The sequence below is a fragment of the Euphorbia lathyris genome, chromosome 1, assembly GCF_963576675.1.
Source record: "Euphorbia lathyris chromosome 1, ddEupLath1.1, whole genome shotgun sequence".
Taxonomy (NCBI): domain Eukaryota; kingdom Viridiplantae; phylum Streptophyta; class Magnoliopsida; order Malpighiales; family Euphorbiaceae; genus Euphorbia; species Euphorbia lathyris.
The window spans coordinates 102,592,195-102,619,291 of record NC_088910.1 but is presented as its reverse complement, the minus strand read 5'-3'; the positions used below and the strand labels follow the sequence as shown (position 1 = coordinate 102,619,291).

Sequence of the window (27,097 nt, the reverse complement as noted above, 5' to 3'; positions counted from 1 at the left end):
TCGCTCTTCAACCCATTGATCAGTTCCCCTTCCCCGTTCCCAAGTAAACGGATGCCCCACAAATCCCAAATCCACCAATCCACTTTGCACAACCGCCTCCCTGAACCCATCTATCAAATCCTGCGGGTGAACCCGCCATCCCCGCTTCTCTTCCTGGGAAAGTAAATCATTAAAATCCCCCATACATCACCATGGTAAGTCCGATTGCGAAGCAAGATAGCACAACCGGTCCCAAGATTCTGCACGATGAGACCGTTCCGGAACCCCATAAAAACCAGTAAACCTCCAGCAAGAGTCAGATGCCAGTACCAAACGAACATCAATGAAATTCCTATGAGTGTCTATTATTTGCACCATCTCCATCTCCCTCCAAATAAGGCCCAATCCCCCACTTTGGCCCATCGAATCCATACTCACACAACCTGCAAAATCCAACTTTCGCCGGATTGCATCCAATCGACTAAGACAAATCTTCGTTTCTGAAAGAAAAATTATATCTGGTTTGTATTGACGAGCAATATCCACAAGAACGCCAACCGCACGTGAGTTGCCCATCCCACGGCAGTTCCATGCCAAAATACTCATAATGCCAGGCGGGCCTGTCTAGCAGATCCCGCTGATAGGGGTCAAAAACCCCTATCTTTGGGTACGATTTTAGGACTGGTTTTAGCATTATTTAGTTAATAAGCGAGCATTTCTCGCATTTAAATGCTTTTGTGTGAGTTAGTTAGGAATTGGAAACGTTTTATTTATTTTTCGTTGTTTAGGCTCGTTTTATGACCAATTTAGGCAATTACGGCCAAAATAGCATGTATAGTATAATTCCGTTATCTTTTGAAGCTAATTGGTCCGTCAAAAGTCGCACCAAACGAAGCGTTTGCTCAAAATAAGCGATTGGCGGGTCAATTTAGCCTTTGGACTAATGTTATCTGGAGTTTCTGTACATGCGCAGGTATAAGTTCGGACGAAAAAGGCATCGACGGTAGTGGGCAAGCACGCGGGGGCATACCGGGCAAGAATGCTCGACGAGCGGGCCTCCGTAGGCCATGCCTGCTCGCCGAGCAGGCCCCTGAAGGCCTACTCGCTGAGCAGGCCATGCCTGCTCGCCGAGCAGACCTGCGGGAATTGGTCAAAAAGACCAATTCCGCCCCCACGATGCCACGACGGACCCCATGACTTCCTACCTGCATAAGGACACGAAAATAGGTCAAAAAGAGGGCCGAGCCACGCCTATAAATAGAGTTTTTCCAATGTAAATTAGCATCTTTTATCTTTGTAATTTTCTTAGCTTTTCATCTTGAGAAATCCTCTCCACCTCCTCCATATCCTTCAAACCTCCATCGAAGACACCTCCGAAGCTCCGTTCATCGAGGATTGCTCAAGCTCCATCCTTAAGTCCTAGGAAGACGCCTACATTGGTAGACAGGTTCCCTGAAAGGGATTTTTCTTCTTTTATATTCTGTCTAGCCTCTGATACATGTTATGAATCTTAGGCTCATTGTAACTTCGTGACAATACTTCCATCTTTGATATATATTATAGTTCTTGTTCATTCAATTGTTTTAATGCTTTAATCTTTGTCTTACGCTTTGTCTGATTGGTTTAACTCATTCGATAATCCCAAAATCAAGTTGGCACATATTGCGAGCTGAATCTGACCTAGTCAGTGCCTATAGGATTGACGACCCTATAGAAGATTAAGCCCAAATTGCTGAGCCTTAGAGCTAGTTTCGGCCTTACAAGGGAATCACGAACTAGGGACTTTAGGAGGATAGGTCGGGTTAATCGCCTCGGACACAAGTGACTTAGGTTTTAATTCAATTGCTTAAACAATCTATTTTCATTATCATCGTACCCCTTCATGTTCCTTCGGATAATTGCATTGGTAAAAGATCACTTAGGAGTAGTTTAACTTAATTAGGGGTAGAGTAACTTAATTAGGCGTAGAATAACTTAGTTAGAATCAGATAACTTAGCTAGGAATAGTATAATTCAACCTAGGAGTAGATTAACTTAGAAAAACCAACTCAAAACCCCCTAAGCCTAGATAACACCTGAAACCAAGTAACTCGATACTTGCAGAAATAAATTCTGTGGACGATAACCTGGACTTAACCAGAAATTTATTACTTGATAATGACAGGGTACACTTATCCCTAAGATCGGCCTCGCTCCACAACCGCGCGAGGCCGCGTCAAGTTTTTGGCGCCGTTGCCCGGGATTTATTTCTTCTGCAATATCGAACCAAAGGTCGATTTGTTAGTTTAGGCATTCTTTGTGAATATATCTTTGTTTATATCATTCATACTTGCCTATAGCATATACTTGTCAATAATAACTATACTTATTCATACTTATACTTGTTCATATCATTGTCTGTTTATATACTTGTTTATAATCATGATACTTATTTATACGTATCTATATCGTTTATACTTGTTTTCATATACTTGTTCATATATACTTGTTTATAATAGTCATACTTGTTTATACTTACGCTTGTTTATATTCGTTTGTACGAACGTGTATTTATACTTGACAACTTCATCTATACGTGTCTATATGTGTTTGTTTATACCGTTTTTATACTAGTACACTCTTACATTTATATTTGTTCATATGCATACTTGTTTATCTCTAATAAACTATGCCATGTACATCAACCCATATTTGTCAATATCAATATAAACCAATACTTGTACAAAACTGTGCAACCTTGTATGATGTGTATGATTTTCCTTCCGCTTTCATTTATTTCTTGTATTTATCTCTTCTCAGCGTATGCCTACGAGATCAGCGAAAATACCGTGTGTCCCTCTTAACCCTGAACTTGAACGTACTCTTCGCAGGAGCAAACAAATCGGAAAGCTGAAGCAAGACGAGATCATCGAGCCTATCAAGATGACTGACAATGAACGGAACAATGAACGGAATACTGAGAACACCGGGCCAGAAAATGACACTCGTCTGATGAGTGAGATCCTGGCACCACACCGGCACCAGCATTTGTCCGGCATTGCCGCTCCAAATATTTCGGCTAATACATACGAAATCAAGTCCGGTATAATTCACTTGATCCAACAGACCGGACTGTTTGGAGGAGAAGCACATGAGAGCCCGAATGATCATCTGGATCGCTTCCTAATGTGCGCAGACACCGCAAGAACAAATGGGGTTCCCCAAGATGCTGCTAGGCTGAAATTGTTCCCGTTTTCTCTGACTGGGCAAGCTCTGGAATGGCTGAGAACACTGGAGCCCGGATCAATCACGACTTGGGCAGGGTTGGAGAAGGAATTCTTGTCCTACTACTTTCCTCCCTCGAAGACAGCAATGCTCAGGGGTGAGATTACATCCTTCCACCAACCCGAGCACGAAGCGCTCCACACATCTTGGACCCGATTCAGAAAAATGCTGCGCATGTGCCCTCATCATGACATACCCAAGCATCAATTGGTAAGCGTCTTCTATCACAGACTGACACCCACCAACAGAGCTATTGTAGACTCCGCAGCGGGTGGAGATTTATTTAGGAAGACAGCAACAGAGGCATATGACATGATTAATGAGCTGGCCAGAAAGAGTGTGCAGTGGCAAGAACAGAAGCTCGCTGGCCCCACAAGTTAGCGGGTATTTGTTGTGGAAGAACAAGAACAAAATTCGAGTGTTGCGGATATAAGTAGGAAGATGGATGTCCTGTTGGCTCAATTCAGCCAACCTCCCACCTGTGTGCACTGTGGCGGCGACCAACATGGAGATGGTCAATTACGTTGGGGGACAGCCGAGGTACAACCAGAACTATAACAACTACAACCCCAACAACCACAACTCCTACAACAATAGCAACAACTACAGGAGGCCTCAGCACCCGAACTTATCTTACGGGAATTCAAATCAGAATGTGCTTCGACCTCCTAGCGGTTTTGTTCAGGAGTATAGAGATCAGGGGCTTGGCATGCCCCCATATCAACAGCAGAATCAAGGGCCAATGCAACCTCCTAAGGAATCTGACGAGGTGGTCACTCTTTTGAAGGAGATCTCGGCTAGGCTTGCCAACAATGAAGCCTTCTGCAAAGATTTGAGCAATCAGGTAGCTCAGATCCATAGGGACAGGCAGGAAAGGCCACAGGGTTCTCTCCCAAGCACAACGGAGAAGAATCCAAAGATCCTGAGAAAGGATTGAGTAAGGGGGAGAAATCGAGTTCTCCTCGGTTTAAATTCAAAGCTTGAACAATTTACTTCTACATTTCCTTTCCTTTTATTTTTTTGTTGATTTTGGTTGTTGAATTTTAATCTCATTTTTTCCTTTTTATTTACATTGTCAAGTTTTGCCTTCCCCCATACTCTCTAAAAAAAAACATGAATTTCGCCCAACCCGGACGAGTTAGGCACTGCCCAGCTCGCCGGGCTGGTCGGCCGAGCCAGTCAGCTCGGCCGACATGGGCTGTTCGGGATTTTAAAATCCCGAACCAAAAAAAGAAGGAAGAAAGAAATAAGAAAAGAAAATAAGAAAGGGGGGGGATGACTCATCATCCCCTTCCCCACCTTCTTCTTCCCTTCTCTCTTTCTTTCTTTTTCTTATTTCATTCTTTCTTTCTTCCTTTCTTCCTCTCTTTCCCTTTCAAAACCTAACCCCCCAAATCCACCATACTAACCCGAATTCAAGATATAAGGTATGAATCTTTACCCATTTTTTATTTCTAACATGTTTCTAGGCTTAGATTTTAGCTTAGGGTGATAATTTTTGAGATTTAAGGAAAAACCTAAGTTTTAGGTTTTTCTCTCTTTTCTCAAAATAAATCTCTTGTTTGCTTTTAATTCTTGATTTCCTTGCAATATATGTTAACATTATGGTTAATTTGTGGTTTGGGTGTGATTTCTGTTCTTAATTTGTGAATATTTGGAGAAATTGCTCAATTTGGGTAAAGTCTCCATTTTAGCTCAAAGTTCAACTATTCAATTTATAGTTAAAAACTTGCCAATAGAGTTATGAATTGCATTCTTACCATGTTTTAGTCATTGGGCATCTCTAATTTTGCATGAATTTGAGAATTACGGGTAAAACACTTAGGGACCGAATACTTATGGTTTTAGTCCCTAAATTCCTAAACTATGGTTTATGCCTATGAATGGCTTATTTGGGGGTTTATGTTCAAAATTGTAAATATGTCCTAACTTGTCCATTTTTTTGGTCTATTCCTCAGGAACTATGGGTAAGAAGGGCAAAGCCAAGGTCGTAGTTGAGAATGAAGCCGAGTCTGACGTCGAGTTCAGCGATACACTCCAAGCTAAGTATGACCCACCTTTTGGGCTCGTTAATGAACGTGAGGGGGTATTGTATGATAGATTTTCTAAGCAAGAACTTGCCACCCATATAGTTGTTGATCAAACATATTTAGCGTCTATAGGCCTGAAAAAGGATTTCAATGAAATCCTCAAATTCCACGGCTGGTTTAGACTAGCCACAAAACCGACCCCAGTTTATCACAACTTCACTATGAAATTTTTGACTACTTGGAAAAAAGAGCTACCCTTGGGCTGTGGTAAGCATTCTTTTAGACTGAATGGTAAACCTTACCGTCTCAGTGATACCACACTAGCAGCCCTGATGGGAGTCTATAACAATCCAGAGGCAATCTCAGATTTTGAGAAACCCATGACAAAAGATATGGCCTGGGAACAATTAACAGGCATATCGGAATTTGACTCCCAGACTGCTAGCCCAGTCGCTCTCTTAGACCCACTCCTCAACCTTGTTCACAAGTTTGTGGCTCACAACTTGTTGGGCAAAAACGAGAGCAATAAAGTCTCAAAGACAGAATTGCTCATACTGTGGTGTGTGGCCAACCACAAACACGTGGATAATGTCAAGACCATCTTTGAGGGCTTCTCAAGCCAAACGAGTAGAAAACGCGGTTCCCTTGGCCTTGGACACTTAGTTACCAACATACTTGATAGCCAATTCAAAAATTTGGACATTCAAGAAGTTGCTTTTTACCCTACTTTGCTTAACTCCAGGTTTTTGGGGAGATCTACTTTTCGTGAAGTCTTAAACAGGAACCCAACCGAAGGAGCAAGCTCTAGCAGAGGGGGACGGAAAAGAGCACGAATTCCACCACAGCATAGGGACGAGGAACCTGAGGAAGAAGAACCTGCGACAGCAGGAGACCAAATGGAAGACCAAGCACCGGGGACGGAGGCCCAATTCCAAGCCATCAACACCATGATGGCAGAAATGTGAGACCTGAACCTTCGGACACTCAACACTGTTCAACAAATGGACCATCGGTTCACAACCTTCGAACAGAACATGAACCGGAGGCTCACGGGCCTTGAATATGTAGCGTCAGACTACTGCGAGCGCTATAACATGCCATGGCCACCTCCCCCGGCCGATCAGTAAGTTGTCTTCTCCAACCTAACTCTTTACAATTGTTCTTTATGATTTGTGATGCAATGTTGGAACTTATTGCATATTTTTAGTGTGAGGAGGAGGGGTAGACAAACGTACAAAAATTGTATAATTTTTAAAATTTTTGTTGCATCGTGTCTAGTTTAGTTTTGCGTTTTTCGGGTTTTATTTATGTTTTGCATGTTTAGGACCTAAAACCGTGAACCTCCTTCGAATCTAAACTTCGTTATTTGTCATTGAGGACTGAGAACCGAATCTAAAATTGCATGACAACTAGTTTAGGTGTAGGACACAATCCTTGTATCTGTAAAAGCATGAGCTAAAGTTTGCATTTAGACCCTACTTTTGAAGAAATGTCAAAATCATTACTTAGGTAGATAACTTAAGAATTGAAGGCATGTGATGTTGGACTTGAGTTTGGGGAAAACTAGTAAACACAAAATTGAAACCCAAAGAATTGTGAGTTGAATTTGAGCCTAAGAGCGAACATCAAAAAGCTCTTTTCCTTGACATTTTTGTGTGAATGCTTTGACTTGTGGAAAGATTACAGATTTTGCACCTAATACTGTGTTGAACCTACATGCAATGATTTGAGATGATAAACGATGAATCAGCCTCATTAGAATTAACCATTTTCTTTACCTTATTTTCTCTTTTTCATCCACTCTAGGAAGCCCCTTTGAGCCTATATTTTTGTAGTTTATAGATTTTTCTTTCATTCTAACCCAATTTTTGCAAGCCATCACTTGGTTTGTTACTTAACCCAAAGTTTTTGCAAAGCTCACATCGAGTCTTTGTCGTTTCTAGCGCTTTATCTTTGTTTATGGCATCAAAGTAGCAAGCCAAAAGGCTAAGAAGTGAATGAGCATTACTATCCAAAAGGAAAAGAAAAATAGAAAAAGAAAAGAAAAGAAAAGAGACGAACAAAAAGGGGAGAACTTCGTTTCCCAGTTCTTAAAATCAAAACGTCTCAAAGAAAAAGGAAAAAAAAAATTTATGAATAAAAAGCTCAGTCACTTCATATTTGCTAAAGCCATTTGAACTTTGTTTTTCTAGCGCTAGAACTATTAACCCTTGTTGTACCTTTAACCCTCTAACCACATTACAACCCAAATTCGAGGCTGTTTTTGATATCATCGGAGTCATATAGCATAGTAGAGGAACTCGGATGAACGTGCAAAATCAACGTAATCCTAAGCAAGAACATAAGCCGAGAGTAAACACTTTAGCCACCAAAATTGTGTGAATTGAGTGTACTACATATGGTGAGGTGTTTTACTTAGCGATCCCCTCAAGCTCGTTTAATTGAACATGTGTGTAGACACCGAGTCGGAGGACCTGTGACGAAAACCTGTAAACAAGACGGTTGAAACGGTTGATTCCGGAAGTTTTAAAAACAAAAAATATATAATATATAATAAGGAAGGAGAAATTACAGTGGGTCGCGGTCGTCGATTGGACGGCTCGCGAGTGCTCGGCAGCGTGGTGCGAGCGCCTAGCGACAGCCGACGCACGTCCAACGATAGTCGGACGCCCGCCCGGCAACACGGGACGCACGCGTTCGACCGCGAATGGCGCGCGCTCGACGTCCGTTGGACGCACGAACCCGGCGGCGCGGAACGCGCGCTCGACGGCCACGGGGCGTGTGCGCCCGACAGCGCGAGACGCGCCCCGGCAGGCGTTGGGCGAGCGCGTCCGGCAGCCGTTGATAAATCATTTTCAACCTTAGTCCGTTCCAACAACGGATTAAGCGAACCTTGTAATTAAAATCGTTTTCATTATAAATAATAGAGTTTTGAATCGTTTTCTTAAATGATTTGTACAAAATAAATTGACTTGTATGCTTAACCACGTTTTCTTATTAAAGGTTTTTACCTTAATGTTTTCAAACACTTGAGTCGTTCCAACGGCGATTCAGGCGGACTTCATCAAACGGGGGTTTGAAACGTACCTAAATCGTTCCAACGGCGATTAAGGTGCGAACCATGTAAATGAACTCGTTTTGGGGGAAATGAGTTAGTATAGAATTAACACGCAACACGAAATGTAAATCACGTTGTAAATAAATCAATTCTTCCTTCTTCCCCTCTCTTTTATATGTATATTGAACTGATGTAAATGGGTGATTCTTTACTAAAGTGGCTTTTCAATAATATATGCTCAAAACGGTTTCCAAAATGAGAAAGAAAAGGTTTCAAATGAATTTTAAACTTAAAGAAGTATACGATTAGTCCGTTATCGCCTAACATGCTGAGTAGGAGGCCGGTGGTTCATAACCGGGCGATGTCGGGGTGCCTAGTAGCCTTTCTCCGGAAAGGAGCTAGCCTTCTCGGCTCGTACCTAAGTTTCCCGAACCCACACCGGTCTCCCGCAAGGGATCGGTGTTCATTTTCCCATTCGTGGGTGGCGACTCTTCCATATCTCCGAGCTCCGGTCCTGCCGAGCAGCTTGATTCCACGATTGGTTGCTTTCGGCGTGAATCACCGCTTACGTCGCCATGAGGTATCCACCCCCCGGTCCGCCCGGGAGATTAGGCCGCGGCACCTCGTCTAACAATGTGTCCTTTTGCTTAAAACTATGACCTATGATAATTGAAATGCGGCTTTTGGATATCGTGTCTCTACTTTGTATTTCTGAATGCATGTAATTACAGATGCTCGAAATTGTGTCAAGCACCTAGTCAAACCGGGAGGTTTTCTAGCTTGCTTGTGATTGCGGGTTTAGTTTTTTAGTTTACTTGGGGACAAGTAAAGTTTTAAGTGCGAGGAGGTTTGATAGGGGTCAAAAACCCCTATCTTTGGGTACGGTTTTAGGACGGGTTTTAGCATTATTTAGTTAATAAGCGAACATTTCTCGCATTTAAATGCTTTTGTGTGAGTTAGTTAGGAATTGGAAATGTTTTATTTATTTTTCGTTGTTTAGGCTCGTTTTATGACCAATTTAGGCAATTACGGCCAAAATAGCATGCATAGTATAATTCCGTTATCTTTTGAAGCTAATTGGTCCATCAAAAGTCGCACCAAACGAAGCGTTTGCTCAAAATAAGCGATTGGCGGGTCAATTTAGCCTTTGGACTAATGTTATCTGGAGTTTCTGTACATGCGCAGGTATAAGTTTGGACGAAAAAGGCATCGACGGCAGTCGGCAAGCACGCGGGGGCATACCGGGCAAGAATGCTCGACGAGCGGGCCTCCGTAGGCCATGCCTGCTCGCCGAGCAGGGCGCTGCTTGCCGCGAGCAGCGCCTGCTCGCCCTGCTCGGCGAGCAGACCTGCGGGAATTGGTCAAAAAGACCAATTCCGCCCCCACGATGCCACGACGGACCCCACGACTTCCTACCTGCATAAGGACACGAAAATAGGTCAAAAAGAGGGCCGAGCCACGCCTATAAATAGAGTTTTTCCAATGTAAATTAGCATCTTTTATCTTTGTAATTTTCTTAGCTTTTCATCTTGAGAAATCCTCTCCACCTCCTCCATATCCTTCAAACCTCCATCGAAGACACCTCCGAAGCTCCGTTCACCGAGGATTGCTCAAGCTCCATCCTTAAGTCCTAGGAAGACGCCTGCATTGGTAGACAAGTTCCCTGAAAGGGATTTTTCTTCTTTTATATTCTGTCTAGCCTCTGATACATGTTATGAATCCTAGGCTCATTGTAACTTCGTGACAATACTTTCATCTTTGATATATATTATAGTTCTTGTTCATTCAATTGTTTTAATGCTTTAATCTTTGTCTTACGCTTTGTCTGATTGGTTTAACTCATTCGATAATCCCAAAATCAAGTTGGCACATATTGCGAGCTGAATCTGACCTAGTCAGTGCCTATAGGATTGACGACCCTATAGAAGATTAAGCCCAAATTGCTGAGCCTTAGAGCTAGTTTCGGCCTTATAAGGGAATCACGAACTAGGGACTTTAGGAGGATAGGTCGGGTTAATCACCTCGGACATAAGTGACTTAGGTTTTAATTCAATTGCTTAAACAATCTATTTTCATTATCATCGTACCCCTTCATGTTCCTTCGGATAATTGCATTGGTAAAAGATCACTTAGGAGTAGTTTAACTTAATTAGGGGTAGAGTAACTTAATTAGGCGTAGAATAACTTAGTTAGAATCAGATAACTTAGCTAGGAATAGTATAATTCAACCTAGGAGTAGATTAACTTAGAAAAACCAACTCAAAACCCCCTAAGCCTAGATAACACCTGAAACCAAGTAACTCGATACTTGCAGAAATAAATCCTGTGGACGATAACCTGGACTTAACCAGAAATTTATTACTTGATAACGACAGGGTACACTTATCCCTAAGATCGGCCTCGCTCCACAACCGCGCGAGGCCGCGTCACCCGCCCCAGACCCGTTTTTTGGGCCTAAAGTATTAATAAAAATTCCTGACACATCATCCCCCGCCTGAGGGCTAATTTCCTTTCTCATCCTTTTAGTCTCAAACACGATTATACTGCCCCTATTTTCCTTATCGGTCATTAGTTTACTAGAGTTAGTGGACTTCAAAGATGTATCCCCACTATCTCCACTAATTTGCAAAACTACCATTGCACCCTTCCCACTCTCCACAGCAGTTGAATGTCCACTACCTCCACAACTGCCTTTCTCAACCGCAATCCCGGAACCCAACTTTCCGGCAGCAGCAGCACCTCCCTGATCGGCGGTTCCACTTCCCTGACCCGGTTGATCACCCTGCAACAGCTCTGAGGAATTAACCAGCCACTTCGATCCCTTAGTAAGTTGCTTACGACCAGTTTGGGCGAGCATATACGAGCCATATGGCTTCTCAGGCATTCCAATAGAGGATTCATACACCTTCGGGAGTTAAATAATATATTTTCAAACTTTACGAGTCAATTGACTTTTTTAAATAAGCACACGAGTCTTAAATTTTCAAATTTTTATCTCCTAATTTGTTTCTAACATAAAATAATAGTAAAAGTTTGAGCTCTATATTTCGAATCAAGAGCAATACTAGGTCCAGGTAATGGAACAATTAACAATTCATTACCCAATCTTAACATTACTTCTAATTAGACTTGTTCACAAACTAGAGTACCAGCTCAGTCCCACCCAAACCAACATCGCATGGGTTGGATTTGGACAAGAAAATTTGATATTAGACCCGGTTTGATTTATACTTTGTAAAATCCGCTTATTTCTTGAGAGGGCTTGGAAGTAACTAAAATAGCACGGACCAACCTGATCCGCCCAATTAATATTAATACATTAAATATGTACAAATTTTATTTCTTGTTTTTAAAAATTATATATCTTTTAAGTAGGCTTATATGAGTTGAGCTTGGTATTTACTTGTTAAGCATGAATCCAGTCTAATCCGAGCATATTTAAATTAACAACGGGATAGACTGAATTTGGACATAACATTTTTAGTAGAAAGTTTGTTAGATCCAACATGAACTCAACTTAAAGGTCAATAGGTCGCTTTCAGTATGTTCAGAAGGTAAATAGGACGGTACATGGGAACAAGTGAATTTTCTAAACAAGTACATGGGATAGAGATGTACTAGGCCCAATTTTTCCGTGCAAATATACTCATATATTCAATTACATCTTTGATCATGCCATATCAAACACAGCCTGGATTATTACAACATAAAAACCATTGTCGATTACATATTGAAGCATTTTGCAAGTACTATCTCCTTGTGGTAACTTATCAATTTATTAACATCATTACTTGCATGCATTCCTCCATTGGCAAACACAGAAGTAATACATGCAACTCGCCGTTTCTTGCTGCTGACATGCAGTATCCAGGAGGAATGAGCCAAGGTGCCACATCATCTACATGAACAGCCATCCAGTAGTATGTGAAAAATTCAGCCATCCCTTTAAGCAAAGAAAAAAAAAACTTGCAAAGAAGAATATCAAAGAAACATTTATGGACCAAGATTGAAAGATGGCAGAAGTTCCATAATTCCTATATTTTCTCACAACATACTGCAACTTCATAAACATATTTTATTTTTAGCAGACATTAGAAAATTCAAAACATAACTAAGCTTGGATAAAGAATCAACAACAAATGTATGCTCACTGAGAAATCAGCACACATCATTTGCATTAACACACTATCTAGAGACAAATGAATAACGAGGTCACTTCATTTTAAAATTGAATTCTAGACTAGAACATCATTTCCAAACAAACTCTCATGTGTACAAGAGCCTCTCCATATATCCGCTCAAACTTTTGACTTTATAGACTAATATAAGATGACAGCCTGATGTTAGGGTGTAGATCATCATGTCCTGTGGCTTCTAGTTATCATGTACGCTCAATATTAAAGTGGATGTCAACTTGTGACTTGAAGTATACTTTCAGTTTTAGTGTTCCATTCTTAGACATGCTAAAAAAATATTCCTCTTTTTTGCCATCTCTCTTAGTGGATATTAATTAAATGTTAACGGCAACAATTTTTGGAGAGAGAAGAACATCCTCTGCTTACATTATGTCAATTCCAATTGATTAACCATTTTTTACACAGGCGCGCTAATATGCATTAGAAATTCATTAAGGCATGATAATTAAATAATAAAAGATGTAGACAAAATATGTTATAAAACTAACCTGCACATCCACAACACTGCATGACGAAACAAGTGAATCTGACTTCTTAGATGCCAAGAGCTCCAAGATCAATTTGATGGATCTTAGCATAAGTAGAACAGAACCTTCCCCAACATGCTCAAGGCTGCAAATTATTTAAGAATTTATTTTTGTTTAAAAAAGTAGCATTCTGTTGATGTAAATATTCAAAGTTCATCTCATCTGTACATGAAAACGAATTGCTCAAGCCATTCCATGTTTTGCATTGGCAACCTATTTTTTCCATAAATATGTATCATAAATTTAATCAACCAATGGCTAATTTGAAGTTTGAACCCTCAAAAAAGGTATAGATACGGTTAGAAAATTACAAAATGATAACCTTTTGGGTACCAGCATACTGGGACTCAGTTACTGAAGGCCTAGAGTTTTTTGAAGAAATCATTTATTTTCACATGGGATGGGAGTGAAAGAAGCAATGCTAATTCATATTAATTATTGGAACAGAAAAAGGAAAAAAGTACTAAGAAGTCCCTTCATACTTCAGAAAAATGAAAGCAAGTAATTGTATAAGCCATCAAGCACATCCTAGATAATAAGCATTACTAGCACACTAAAAAAACAAGTCTACATGGTTGGTTATTACCTCTAAACAAGATCACTAAAAATGCATCTGATATTAGGGCTTCCTATTTTAATTACTATTTAATCTATAAACACCATTCACATTTCATTATTAAGATTCAATTCATATCACATATCATTTTACTTTCGATGAAGGTCATTGAGAATGACTTTCAAATATTAGATCTTCCAAAAAATCTTATAGGAATAGGAATGAATGGAAGAAAAAGAATGCATAGAGCTGACTCCAACTAGTTGAGGCTGCCGCTTGGTTTTTGTTGTGATCATCCAAAAGGACAGTAGAAATTAACAATAACACGTCTATACATAAATTCAATAAAAAAAATGCATAGAGCTGACTCCAACTAGTTGTGATCCAAAAGGACAAATGAAGAAATTAACAATAAAAGAATGAGTTGCAATCAAAGATAAGCATTTTTTCAAAAATATTTGGAACAAATTTATACCATATTGGTATTTTTACATTGCCTCGGGTATTAGATAGTTAAAGAAAATTTGAAACAAAGTGTTTTTTTTTTTTTTTACAAAATAAAGTGTGCTTTGATTATGTACAAGCCTAAAAATGTCAAACACTTTTGTGTCCTATCTTACATATTAAAAATAATATGTTAAGCAAGGTTGTAAAAAATGTTAGGTGTTAGTCGGACGCATAAGATTTTCGGAAATTAGTCGAATTTGTAATTTTGTATTTTCTTATTTATTAATAAATAAATTATTATATCAAATATCAATGCAATCAAAATATGTATTATACTATCTAAAAATGATAACTATAAAATAATTTAATATAGAAAAAATGTGTATTTATAACATATAGCTTTAAAAATGTGCGAAAAATAATATCATTGAAGCAAGTAAAAAAATAATTCATAAAAAATGAATTATAATAAAGAAAAAATATATAATAATATAAAAAATATTTTTTATTCCGATCACCGTGTAGGCACTGCCTAGGAGATAAAAAAAAAAAGCGGCAAAACTTTTCTACCAAGTATTTTAATTATAGCTGCATTCCCATCTTTAGATTCCAATCCTCGTTGAATGGCTAATGTTACCAGGACATTAATTTGCAAAGAATTTCATATTTCATAACATATGATATTTCAACTAAATGTATGTTTTTTTTTTTAATTACTTGTATTCTCATTAAAATAATTTTACTTGAGTTTTAGTTATAGTTAAGACTTTTTTCCTCTCTACAAGTGACTAGTGACTTGTTTTTTTTAACATTGAGATTTCAATAAGATATTAGCATATTATATATATATGGTAACATTGAGATTTCATTCAGATTTCTATATATGGCCACATTTAGATTTCATTCAGATTTATATATAGTAACATTTAGATTTCATTCAGATTTCATTTCAGACTTATATATGGTAAAATTCAGATTTTAGCTTATTATATTGAAATTTATATATGGTAACATTCAGATTTAATTTCAGATTTATATATGGTAACTTCAGATTTAATTCAGATTTAGTTCAGATTTAATTCAGATTTCATTTCAGATTTATATATGGTAACAATTAGATTTAATTCAGATTTTAGCTTATTATATACAAATAAATGTCAGTTTCTGAAAGAAACATAATTGAAATTACTAAAAACTTAGAAACATTCAGATTTCATTTTTTCATTAGGGATTATTTTAATTTTTTTAAAGACTATTCATTACCATTATAAAAACCTCTCATGCTAAACATACATTCACACATTCATTCTCTTTCCATAATCTAGAGTTGCTTCTTATATATCTTATTAATCAATCCAATTTCTGGAAATGGCTTCATTCACCCATTTTTTCATCATGATCCTCCTCATTTCAGGTGCTGTATAATTTTTCTTTATGAATTAAATTTAAGATAAAGCATAAAAATAAATTTTGTGATTTTGCTCATTTGTAAAGACATTTATGTGATTTAAAAGTTTTTAAACACTGAGTTTAAAATATTCTCTATTTGTATAGACAAAAACTATCATTAAAATTGTCAAAATTTCTTATGTGACAAACATTTAGAATAAAACTTCAGTTTTTTTTTTTTTTTGTCTCATTTGTATCTCACTTATATATAAACATATTTTCATGGAGGAATAAATGATAAAATGACTAAATTTTTTCTTGTTTACTAGTGATTTTAGTAAAAAAAAATGTGTCTTCGCAAACGGATGAAACCTCATACTCGTAAATGTAAATTGTTAAACAATGAAAACGTCTTTACAAACACACAAAATCACAATATTTATTTTCAGCTATCATTTTTCGAAACTGAATATGAAAAGTTATATTTGCATGCAGGTGCATGGATAGTGGAAGGTGGAAGATGTGATGAAAAGTTATCCGAAACAAACTGTAATATTTCTGATTGCCAGAATATGTGCTACAACAAACATAAGGGTGCTGGTGCAAGTGCTGCCTGCATAAGAAATAATATTACTGGAACTTATTCATGCCATTGCTATTATAATTGCTAGAATTATCCATCAATTATTCCTATGTACTTTAATTGATATGAATCAATAATAAATTAAGGTTTAAAGTTATAATTTAACTTAACTTTTCTTGGGAATGTTAAATTAACCTCTAGCATTTTTTATTTTTTTATTTTGGTTTTCTAGCATTTTTTTGTTTGCATGGAGGTTTTTGTTTGATTTTTATTTTTAAATTTTTTTTCCAAGTAAATAGTTTCCTGGATGCAAGTAGATAACATTTTCGAATAAGATTACAAGCAAACAACCAATAATTTAGAAAAAAGAGAAAAAACATACAGCTTTCAACACAGCAGCAGCTGTGGAAGATGGCAGCCGGCGCTGACTAGGGCCTCCAAGTTTTCCACTTACAGAACTAGGCAGATTCATCCTTCAGAATACTTGTCCAAAAGATAGAACAAGATGTGCTAGCGAAAGAAACGAACTCCTCCTGCAAGCGAGAAGGATACGAGAAAAAAATTCAGCATAATCAACAGGAAGTGTATAAAATCATATATGGAAAACAATAGTGCAGTAAAGCTCGGTACCAGAATGGATAGAAAAAGATAAAAAAAAAAATAAATAAATTTCATTAACTACAGAAGCTTCTGCATAACCAAACTGATCTGTAGCCTCAGGCAAGCTGTTTTCTCCCTTAAATTTCATTCTTTCAGCATGTTCAACCACTTTGTCCCACATTGTTTGAATCTCTCCAACCATATTCATGACAAGGACAAGAAACTTCACACGTGACCAGTAAACATGATTGTGTTTACAGATGTCAATGCCACGAGTTTGAATAAACTGGACAAATTTCATAAGTCAGAGTATACAGAAAAATGGTGAAATGTTACTAATAGGCGCCAATAGCAAATCAGAAAAATAGCACACACTTAAATAAATGGCCCCAAAAGTATAAATTATGTAAGATTAACTTATATTATCCTTAATTTGTCAAATCAATAGCTCTTTTCTGATATTTAGAAAAGCTGATTTTGCAGTTGTATTTTCCTAGTATTTGGAGAAGAAAATACCCAAGGAAAAGAATCTCACTTTGCACTTAAACACTTTTAGAAGAAAACCTTACATGATAAATTAGCTTCTTGAGATGGACAGCAGCATTTAACATTTTCACAATCTAAGAGCACATGTATTCAGAAAGAAAGGCTTCTAAATACAAAGAAACCAACAACAAAGGAAACAGCAGCAAGACAAATAGGTCTAAACAGAAAAAATTTAAGAGTAGCAGCTGAGCAAGTTCCATTCATTGTCCTAAAATCTTAAAACAAAAAATAGCTTATTCAGTTTCCTGAAAAATGAGGCATTATCCCTACCTAGACCACAAAAATTTAGAAGCAATTAACAACAACAGCAAAACAAATAGCTACCAGATTAGCAGAAGCGCTGGAATACAACACAAGGCAATTCAATTAGCAGAAGGTGAAGACAAACCGTTAATATAGGCACTAGATCTTTTTCACCCTTGATTACAAGAAAAAGCATCCTTGCCCATCTTTTTGCTTCATATTCCCATGCATCCAAGTCTTCATCATCAAAACTAGCAATAAAGGGCGGCCTGGTGCACTACGCGTCACCGCTAAGCGAGGGTCCGGGGAGGGGTCCCACCACAAGGGTGTACAGGGGGCAAGCCTTCCCTTACCAATTTTTTTTTGGCAAGAGGCCACTCCTAAGACTCGAACCCGTGACCTTCGGTCACACGACAACAACGTTTTTACCGTTGCGCCAAGGCTCGCCCTCTCAAAACTAGCAATAGCATCAACACAATGTTGAGAACACGTAAATCGTTCTGGAAATTCCTGGAGGCTTTTCAGAATGTGCATCTCAGAACTGCAGTGTTTCATGTTATCCCTCAAAAGCCATTCTTGCATTTTTACCCTTAAGGAACCTATAGAAGACACAGAAAATACAGAGAAAGAGATGAATAAGAACAGACAGAAAGAGATCAATAAGAAAACTACACCCCGCAATGGCAATATGATTATATGTAGAAAGCCACAGAAAAAGTAAATGAATTGCACATTATTCTGAAGGAAAAATTCCTAACACGTAACAATGAACTCACATTATTTGTGGGATTTTCCAAAATTAACTTAGTGGAAAATTTGAACTTTATAACAAATAACTCAGCTTAATTTCTCAAAGTTCTTACAAATTGTTGTTGTTTGTGCTTGTCAGTAATAATACATAAGCTATTTTGTGGCCTTACCTATTGTCTAAGATAATAATAATAATAAAAGTTATTCTTGGACCTTATCTATCGGCTTAAGCTTTTGGGTCATTTGGCTCCATGACATGGCATCAAAGCCTCTTAGACAAAGTGGTCGAAGGTTCAAATATTGGCAACTCCATTTATTGATGAAATTTCAAGAATGGTAAGGTAGGCATGTGTACAACATGCTCCAAAAGCCCAAGGAGCATTCGCATGGAGGAGTATGTCAGAGATAAAAATAAAAGCTATTCTTAGACCTTGCCTATCAGCTTAAACTTTTGGGTCAATTGGCTCCATGACACCTACCAATTTGAGCATTTGGATTCATAGTTTCACGAGATAGTATAAGAGCTCTTAAACCAAGATGTCAAGGTTCAAAATCCAGACAGCTATATTCAATTTCAACACAAGGTACCATGAGCTTGTGTACAACACACTTCAAGCCTAATGGACATCTGTGTGCCGGGTATGTCAAAAATAATATATAGAAGTTATTCTTAGACCTTACTTATTAGCTTAGACTTTTGAGTTAATGGTTACTGTTCCATGACAGTACTCATTGAGCAACTTACATATCAATTCCCCAGAAAAAACATACATGAACACTGGATAGCCTCGAAATAACATGAACACCATAAAGAGAATATAAATATGAATTGGCCTTTTTAACTATCAGCTTAAGCTTAAGCTTTTAGTTCAATTGGTTAAATGACATGGCATCAGAGCCTCTTTGACCAACTGATACAACCTTGAATAAAGCAATTACGTTTTATATATAATTGCTTGTGAAACATAAGGATTCAAGGCTTCACCTTCCTATGGTAAATAAGTTTCTAAATAAAAGCACAGCTCAAAAAAAAAAAACAATGAAATATTTATACTCTTCTTTTGCTGGAAGCAGCAGAAAAGGTAAGAGAAATGCTAAAATCACCTTGTAGAGGCCAGGGAAAGGATCAAGAAGGGACACACGAACAGAGAAGATGGAGAGAAGGTAGTGGATGCCAGGATGCAATCAAGCATTAGCAGACAAAGGGACTTGTTTGAAGCTGTTTGAAAGAGAAGAGATTACGGAGTCCATTGAATTTCTCGGTTGAACACATTCTCGCAAAATAAAATCGAAAGAAAATCTCAGACAAGAAACAAGTCGAGGCCTTTCCCTCCAAAAATTGAAGACGCTTGACTGAAATCCTCCTGATAAACCCTACGGCCTATGTTTTGGGTTTCTTGGTAAAAAATCATGATTAGATCATGCTTTAAACCCTACTCCGCCGTAGATCATAAACTTGAATTTATTTTCCGGTAAAAAAATAATTTAGTGGTGTTGTTAAACCCAGCCCCATTTTCCCACCCCTAGCTCCGTGAAAGGACGAAAATGCCCTTTCATGGGTTTTGGGAGGGGAAAAGCTATTCTTTTTGCGGAATCGACACGCGGGCGTGTGGCCATCACGCCTCACCTCGCGGTCGGACGTGATAGCCCCACGCCTCACCGCGTGGTCGGCCGTGACAGGCACATGCCCCACCTTACGGTCGGGCGTGTGGCTGTCACGACCGACCACGCGGTGAGGCGTGGGGCTATCACGTCCGACCGCGAGGTGAGGCGTGATGGCCACACGCCCGCGTGTCGATTCCGCAAAAAAAAATAGCTTTTCCCCTCCCAAAAACCCGTAAATAGTCTGTTAAACACGTAAATAGTCCGTTAAACCCGTAAATATGCGGTTAAACCCGTAAATAGTCCGTTAAACCCGTAAATATGCGGTTAAACCCGTAACTACAGAATTGTACTTAAAACCAAAAATAATATAAGTTAATTAATAAATATTATTAATCACAACATATAAAACTAATATAATTTAGTCCAAACCTCTCTCCTTTCAGCAAATAAATTCTCCAAATGACGAACACTCTGATGAGAAAATAATCGCCATTGGGTGGCAATGGGAGGCACTGGAAACGAAGGATGTAAATAAAGACGTATGTAGTGACGATAACTCCCCAAATGACAAATCGCAATCTCTCGCTCAGGTGGTCTTCCATCGTCCGAACGCATTGGCAGTATAGTGCAACATCCTAATTGTTCTGTAGTAAAAAGGAAAATTACTGCGTTCAATACAGATGCAGCAGCAAATAAGTCATCCGGACTCACCATCCAGTGGGACTCACCACAACCCGCTCCTGCCCATTTAATACGTGTGAGGGCAGCATCAAACCCATTCCCGTACACTGGCACATACAGATCACGGTTTGCCCGGATCTCATTCTCTATGAGCACTCTCATCAGCTTCCACTCCTCTTGGTTATAGGTGATTGCATCGGCTAAAACACGAAATCCACAGTTACCATCCGCTACAACATCATGGAATCCAGTAATAAATGGTACGATGAGACCTTGAACCCGATGTAAATGGTGGTAACTGGCGATATCCGCATCAAATCCGACTGAAAATATTAATATATGAAATTTATCAATAAAAATATATTTACTTTAACTTCAACATATATATAAATGAAATAAAATATACCCGGCATCTGGCTGTTATGCACAGATGAGGATGAAGAACGTCCTCGACTACGACTACTCCTCGAACCCGAGGACCGTGCTCGACCTCGTGGTGACTGATTGTACTCCCATGCACTCAGATTTCGTTTTGTTGATGAATTTCCCCTTGGTCTACCCCTAACAGTGTCTTTGACCTCAGGTTCTTTAAAGCCACTTTGTTCCGGGTTTATCTGATCATGAATCATCATCGATATGCTACGCACCATTGAAGGATCTAATTTTTCAACCTTTTCCACAAGAGATTGAAAAAATCGGTGATCCTCAGACCCGTCAGCATATACTGGAGCAGTAACTGGTATGTCACTCAACCCTTCAAACGCAAGAGATCTCCAAAAAGGATGGATGCGGTCAACGCGGACCGATTCATTTGTGTCAATATATGTTTTCAGCTCACATGCACACGGAATGCCATGAGTCATGGACAACACGCATCCGCATTCAGTTACCACATCCATACTCAATGCGTGCATACGCTTGAGCTCATCATTTAGTACAGCCAAACAGTAATGTGAAACGTGTAAGTCGAGATATGTGAAAGGTTCTCCACAGTGATTCACCGCGGATCTTCTTCTCGAGTCCTCGAGTGAGTATCTGATTATATACAATGACGGATTATAAAACTAATGTATTAAACCTTAAAAGATTAAAGAAAATAACAGAATAAATGTCTTACTTGATCGCCTCGATCTGAGCCTCAATGTCCTTGTGCACCTTCGCCCACACTGTATCAAGTGCACCAGTAGATGAATTCAACCACTGTTTCAACTGTGCATGTGAACTCCCCACTCGACAGGTTGTGGTGTTTCCTAAGTGCAACACCTTGTTCGTCCATGCTCGACAAAACTTCTCTTTATGCACTAGCCACGTGGTCTCCACGTACTGAATCACACCAGGCCAGTTGCCAGTAGTATTCTTCATAGCTACCACTGCCGCCTCATATTCAGCTTCTGTCGGAGCTTCAATAATATGTTTCCATTTGGAATTTTTAAAAATTTCACCAAACTTCTTCATTCCACTCAACTTGCCAACTCTATCCTCCACATCTTTATTAATATGCCATGTGCACAATAAATGATGAGAATGAGGAAATACCTCACGAACCGGCCGCATCAGTCCTAACTCCCGGTCTGTAGCAATGACTGCCGGATGCACACCAGGTTGGAGCAAAAGCTTCAATTTTTGTAACACCCACATGTAACTACCCTCGGTTTCATCCTTCATGATTGCATAGACGATCAAAAAGTTTTTGTTAGAAGGCGCCATACCAATGATTTCGAAGAATGGCATCTTATACTTGTTTGTTTTATATGTTGAATCCATACCAACAAACAAGTAATAAGATCGGAACAGTGTGATCGATGTTGGATGTGCCATAAATAAGTGAGTCACGACATTGCTGCCCGGCACCGCTTGCGTCCAATGTACATAATCCTTATCTATAGCAAGCCCATAAAACTGACCGATTACATCCCGACCCTCAAAGCTCTCAGTCCTGATTTTCTCCCTGTAGTTGTAGATATGCCTTTGTGTCGGGCAATCCTCCGGATGTTTTTCTTTGATTGCAGCAAAAATAGCACAAGGCTTAGCTTGAGCTGAACTCATTTCACGAACGAGTTTTTTGGAAGCCGGACTTAGTCCGCTCATCTGTCTGTAGCCCTGACGATATACAGCCAACTGATGACAGTGTTGTCCTCTATCTCCAGGAATCCCATTCACCACCCAACTGACGATATAATTCTTAACACCACGAGCACATTTAACCAATATCCACTTTGACTTGCGCCCCGTCTTGTGCGACGCTGTTGTTAACTCAAACCTGATCTCAATTGCTGTCTGTTTTGCCCAGTTAACAGCTTCATGATATGTTTGAAATGTTTGTTTGGGAAAAAAATGCGAGTTATAATCTATGCCGTTTTCGCCAAATTCTTCCCACGAAACCTCCTGTAAATGATTAATAACAAACATTTTGTATTAGAACGTCACATTTCTATAGCGTTTCGGTGTCTAAACTCGGATACAGTCACAAATATGCTCGGGCGTATGAACATCACGCCCCACCTCATGGTGGGGCGTGTGGCTATCACGCCCCACCACATGGTGGGACATGATTCTCATACGCCCCACCATGAGGTGGGGCGTGATGTTCATACGCCCGCGTGCCGAACCAGAATTTTTTTTTAACAATTCAAATTACAGAAATGCAAGGAAGTTAAATCGGGAACATACCTCGACTTCGGACGTAGCATCACTCCCGTCTACTCTCGGTGATAACGGATTGTCTTCCATCAAACTTTTTATCTTTGATTCGGATCAAATGAGTTTGAGAGAGTTTGGGAGGGATTCAAATTTTCAGTTTTTGTTCAAAGGACGGTTAAGTCTTTTTTCGAGGCTGGAAGTGTGAAAATGGGGCTGGGTTTAGTAACCCACTTAACTTATCTTTGACTTGTTTATTTATTTTTAACTATCACTCATCGAGGTGGACTCGTTTACAAATTGCGCCGCAAAGTCATTGTCACAACCGTGTCCAAAAGTGTCAACCTTTATATCCCGTATAGATTATAATATATAGAGTATTAATTAATTGGGTAATATAAATATATTATTGGGTTTAATTTAATATTTTTAGGTGTAAATTAAAAGTTTAGGGTAAGTTTTAAAAGAAGTTTAAAACACAGAGGATCATAATTAATATTTTTCATCCAAATACAAAACGTGGAAGTATAATTACATTTTGTATTATTTGAATTTTTCTTATTATAAAAACAAAATAAGAAAGAGTTATTTGAATTATTATTAATAATAATATTATTATTATTATATAATGGTTATTAAGTAATACAATTATGATACAAGTGTCAATTTATTTATACAAATGTCAATTGATATATACAAGTGTCAATCTAATTTAATTAAGTGAACTTAGGTGTAAACATAAGGATTTATTTCAATTTTAAAAATAAGTGTGATGGTGTGTAAGTAAGACATGTGTCTTTATCATATTTTTCAAAATATGTATATATAGATAAATTCATATGAAGAAAAGGGGGATATAATGAAAAATTCATTTTTATCTTAATGGAAGATACAAAAAGATGGTAAGAAAAAAAAAAGAAAGGAGGTTTGGGAAAAAACGTTATTTTTCTATCAACGAATCATACCGATTAATTTTCGGTGAAACAGACGAGGACGTTTTGGATCAGCTGTCAGCGGATCACACCGACGAATTTTCAGTGACCAACGTCGACATTTCGGTAACTGTATTTTAGATCCAAATTATTTTTAAAATGTTCTAGGTATGATTTTAGTTTGGTTCCGATAGTTTCGCTAAATTTCAACAAGTTTACGAATAGTGATTTATTAAGTCAATAGGTTATTAATGAAACTATCAAATTTAGACAATTACATATTAAAATAGATGATCAATTAGAGGTTTAGCTCACGGTCACGGAAAGAATTTAATAAACGATTAATTAGAGGTTTCGGTCACAGAAAATATAATAATAATATAAAGAAACTAATAATAAAATTTGTACGGATAGACTCGTAGCAGTGTCACGAGTCTAACTGAACCTTCGGTCGTAGTTAACGATATCAGTTTAGTTTACACGTCACAATTTCGGTGAAAAACGAGAATAGTCGGATAAAAGTGCTTGGTGTAAATTTTAGTTTTAAGTTGTTCGGTTATTATTTAAGTGACTTTAAATTGTGGAGGTAAAATAAATTATAAATTAGAATGATTAATACCGATATTTGTGAAATAGAGTCTAATCATTTGAATATAAAATTAGTAGGATAAATTTTAATATAAAGTTAGGATGGATATACTCTTAATAGTTTAACGTGGTTTAACGAGTCTAATAATAATTCAGTTTAGAATTTTTGTTTCGGTGATCGAAAGTAGTCCGATAAGAATATTTACTTTTAACGATAATAAATTTTATCGATACAATATTTTGAGTTATTTAATTCTTGGAGTTCGATTAAATTATGAATCGATGATTTTATACGAATTTTTAACAATTTTAGTTATATTAAAAGATTATTTAATTTTAACGATTGCGATTATTTTTGCGAAAATAGTTATTTGAAGTCAAATGGTTTATGATTATGGAATAACTTGAACGTTTGATTGTGAAAAGAGACTTGAGCATATTGTGATTTTATGATTTTTATATCCATCTAGAGTGACCCGGATTGGTGGTTTTGATATTTTAAGATCATGTTCAGCGAGGAACATGGCCTGTGTACACAGTGTAAATACCAGTCGGGTATTGGCAGCGAAGTGTGGGGTAAGACCAATACGGGATTAGGCAAGGTTAAAGAGACGTCTCGAATGGATATAAGGTTTTATGTTTTCGGATATGAGCTGATTTTGATATAAGGTTTTATGTCTTCGGTTATGAGTTGATTTTGATATAAGGTTTTATGTTTGATTAATTACGAGTTTGATTGATTACGAATTTGATTTGATAAAGCGTTTCATTGATTACGGATTTGGTTTGATAAAACGTTTGATTGATTACGAATTGGTTTGATAAAACATTTGATTGGTTACGAGTTGTTTTGATTAAATGCCGATATAACGATATCGATAATTATCTGTGATTTGGGTTGATTTGATAACGTGATTTTAAGGTTTTTAAGTTTAAGTTTTATATTGTCGAATCGATAAAGTATTCACGTATATTAAATAAATAATAAATAAATTTTAGACGGTCTGAATAAGCGTTTTGTTGGAGTTTAGTGTCCTAAAGACAATTGTTTTAGGATATAAATATTAATGAATAAATTGTTTATTTAGTCATTTGTTTAATCAGATATATAGCATTAAAATGTAACTATATATAAAGGCACAAATTTTTCATAAAGAAAGTAACCCTAAGTTTATTTAAGTAGTTATAAAGTGTTCATACAAGCATAAAGTGAGACTGTACTTTATAATAGAACCAATAGACTTAAAGTAAACCCAAGTCAAGTAATATGTTAAAGGGGTTGGTATATTACTGTTGAGACTTGCATGTAACAGTGTTTTCTGTCGAGACAGAAAGCTGATCTCACAAGCTTTAGATATTCAGATATCTAGACAGTTACATGGATCCGGTGAAGGAGTTCATTAGGATTGGGACCCGACTTGAGATAACAGAATGGATTAATTTATCTAAAAGTGTCAATTGTTCATCTCATTGGTATTAGTAGGTATAACTAATCCTCAGACTCAAACATTCGTTAATTAGTGATTATGGATTATGGAGTCTGATACTTTGATTCTGTGCAAATCCAACAGGTGAGAGCATGGGGTGTGTGAGAGCATGGTTGGGTATCACACAAAGTAATTGCAGAATAGTTAATGTCAGATTGAGCATTCGTCACTCCCGATAAGTAGGAGATATATCCAAATGGCCGCTTGTGGTGAATTGACTGAAATCCTTGCAAGGTGATAGAGTTAAGAGTAGAAATGAACATTTCACTTATCTTTCAGAGTGAATTCAACCTGTACAAGTAAAACCGGACTCTTCGTTATATGTAACCTTGACACGTTCCATGGTTATAAGGAATTGACCGATAGGATATAGTTGATGAAGGATTGTATTATACTGTACCTAATACAGAAAGGTTAACGTCAGTTATCAACCTGACTTCTTAATTGCTCTGGGGGAATATCATAGGTTCTGCTAGTAACAGCTCGCGACGGTATTCCGTTATATATATGTTGGAATTAATCATGATGAATAATTTCAAAGGATATATACGGCTAGTGGCAATAAAGAACCTAATGGGTCGCATATGGGACTTGGAATCGGAGGACGAAAATGTAATTAGTGAGACACTATATATATGGGCCGAAATTTGTAGATTAATTAGGGATAAATTAATTTGATTAATAATTATAATTTGATTATGGTTATGAATTAAATTAAAAGATTATCTGATAATATTAATTAGAAGTTTTCATGTGATTGAAACTCTAATTAATTATCCCTAACATTAATTAATTATTAATTTGATTAATAATAATTATCTAGATATAATTAGTTATTATTTAGATAATAGTAAAGTGTTTATTTAATTATCTAATTAGGAATCATATTCCGAATAAGATTCCAATTATTTAATTACCTAACACAACTGGGATTAGGGTTTTAAGAAGTCTATAAATAGACTCCCTAACCCCATAATTCGGCCAACACAAATAAGGAGG

At 37.6% G+C, this 27,097-nt stretch overlaps 2 long non-coding RNA genes across 3 annotated transcripts; one reads left to right on the top strand and one right to left on the bottom strand.

The window, feature by feature from the left end:
• Window positions 1-11,868: 11,868 nt before the first annotated feature.
• Window positions 11,869-19,569, bottom strand: LOC136209298 (uncharacterized). 2 transcript variants are annotated; one of them, XR_010677452.1, is made up of 6 exons: window positions 19,273-19,569; window positions 17,564-18,017; window positions 16,709-16,915; window positions 16,412-16,562; window positions 13,016-13,139; window positions 11,869-12,229 (listed from the first exon to the last, which is right to left on the bottom strand). It is a non-coding gene; the product is annotated as an uncharacterized lncRNA (long non-coding RNA). The 2 variants fall into 2 exon arrangements; XR_010677451.1 differs by having other exon boundaries at window positions 16,412-16,915.
• On the top strand, window positions 13,146-16,199 carry LOC136209304 (uncharacterized). The gene is made up of 2 exons (XR_010677457.1): window positions 13,146-15,471; window positions 15,942-16,199. It is a non-coding gene; the product is annotated as an uncharacterized lncRNA (long non-coding RNA).
• Window positions 19,570-27,097: the final 7,528 nt, after the last annotated feature.